Source organism: Neopelma chrysocephalum, unplaced genomic scaffold (assembly GCF_003984885.1).
Source record: "Neopelma chrysocephalum unplaced genomic scaffold, ASM398488v2 Primary Assembly neopelma1_91517, whole genome shotgun sequence".
Taxonomy (NCBI): domain Eukaryota; kingdom Metazoa; phylum Chordata; class Aves; order Passeriformes; family Pipridae; genus Neopelma; species Neopelma chrysocephalum.
In genome coordinates, this window is record NW_020920288.1 from 1 (window position 1) to 2,049 (window position 2,049).

The 2,049-nt window shown below is 59.7% G+C and overlaps 1 long non-coding RNA gene across 1 annotated transcript; it reads left to right on the plus strand.

Annotated features, from left to right (window-relative positions):
• Positions 1–58: 58 nt before the first annotated feature.
• Positions 59–1,250, plus strand: LOC113979995. Its single transcript, XR_003538036.1, has 3 exons — positions 59–106; positions 404–463; positions 1,167–1,250. It is a non-coding gene; the product is annotated as an uncharacterized LOC113979995 (long non-coding RNA).
• Positions 1,251–2,049: the final 799 nt, after the last annotated feature.

The window sequence follows — 2,049 nt, forward strand, 5'->3', positions numbered from 1 at the left end:
CAGGTGGGGAAGGACAGGAGCAGGGCTGAAGAGTACCTGCGTCAGGGCCTGACCTACCTCAAGGACCCTGAGGCCAGTGTGCAAGAGGCGGCCATCAGGTTCATCGGTGAGCCCCAGCCCCCGGGGTCCCTCTTTGGGCAAGCTGGCCCCTGTCCCCTTTCCTGCAGCCACAGCCAGGCACAGCCCTGGGGCTGCCTGAGCCCTGGCTGCCGCGGGCTGGGCCTGGGCCTCCCTCTGCCACCCCTGCCCACACGGCTGGGCTTGGAGGCCACTGGGCTGAGTTCCACCCCCCTGAGCTCCTGGTGCTTCCTGGGCTCATCCCTGCTGAGGGGGAGGAGGGCAGGGCCCCCCGCACTGCTGGGAGCCCGCTGGGGAGCAGGGGCTGACAGAGCTTTGTGCCTAGGGGTGGCCACGCGGCACCTGAGGAACCGAAGCAAAGAGCAACTGGATGAGATCTGCAGCGGTGAGTGGGGAACATGGGCTGGAGGGGACCTCTGGGGGTCTCTGCTGACACAGGGCTTCATCTCATCTCTGTTTCTTTTGCTCACAGCCCATCAGCCCTTGAACACCTGATGTGTCCAAACTTGAAGAAGACAAAGGCCAGCTCCTCCACTGAGGATCTGGTGGAGAACCTCCCACACTTCATTGACATGGTAAGGCTGATGTGGGAGCGTGAACCCTGAGATGGGCACTGGGCAGTGAGAGCTGCCCCTCAGCCCAGCCCTGTCAGCAGCTCTGGCAGCAGGCTCTGCTCCCCTGGACTCTGGTGGCTTCTGGGCCTTGCAGCCCAGTGCAACTTGTCCCTGCTCTGGAATCTGAGCCCAGGGCATCTCCCTCAGCCACTCCCCTTCACTGTGGGCAGGGGGCCGCTGTTTCCAAAGCTCACCTTTCCTCCTTCCTCCCAGGAGAACAGCGACATGCAGGACATCTCCACCTGCCTCTTCAGAGACCACCTGGGCTCAGCGGTGCTGAGGAAGAACAAGCAGTTGGAGACGTCTCTGCCAAGTTGACGTGGTTTGACTGGCCCTGTCCCCCTGGAGCTGGAAAATGGGCACCTGAGGAACCGAAGCACAGAGCAACTGGATGAGATCTGCAGCGGTGAGTGGGGAACATGGGCTGGAGGGGATGTCTGGAGTTTCATCTCGGTTCTGTTTTTTTTCTTACAGCCCTTCAGCCCTTGAAGACAGACAGCAGTGAAGTCGTCTCTTGCCTGGCAGAACAGACCATCCACATCCTGGAGGCTTTAGGACCAACACCATGTTCTCGATTCAGGCCAGAAGCTCTTCTAGCGCCGCCATCCACATCCGTGAGGAACTTCCAACATTCCCAGCCTCCCAGGTGCTGTTCGAGACACCTGAGCTGGTGAGCAGGGTGGTGTCAGGGACAGCCATGTTGGCATCCAGGGCTCTGGGGCTGTGGATAAGGTGGTGGCTTGGCGTGGGCTGGGAGGCAGGTGTTGGGGAGACTACTGCCAAGTGCCTTGATGCCATGTTGGGGCCTGGTGGCTGCCTGGGGAGCTTTCCAAGCGTGGATCTTATCACAAAAAAGATACTCTGTCTTTCCTACAGGCAGGAAAACTGGAATCCTGATGCCTTCCAATCTTCACCAAAAACCACGATTCAAACCACGAGCACTGCTCTTCTGTCGCCACTGAGCCAGTTGTAGGTGGTTGTGATTTAATAAAGCAGCAACAATGGGTTTCCTGGTGTCCTTCAGATGCGCCGCGTCCTGAGCAGACTGCGTCCTGCTTGTCCTGAACTGCTGCCTGCAGGACAACTTCCCCCTCAGCACACCCGCAGCCCCAGGCTTGTTTGGGAAGTTGAGCTCTGGCTGAGGCTTTCCCCAGGAGAAGCCTCATTTGTCTCTCCTCAGGGCAGTCCCCCCAGCACGCAGCCAGGATAGGGCACAGAATGAGTGGCTCCAGCTCTGCCTCCCCAGGGGTGTCCAGGCATCCCACGAGGTTTCTGCTGTTGCTGCATCACCACCTCCCCTCACCAGAATGGATTTGGAAGGGTTTCCAAGCAGAGGGAGCCAGAGGGAGCCAGAGGG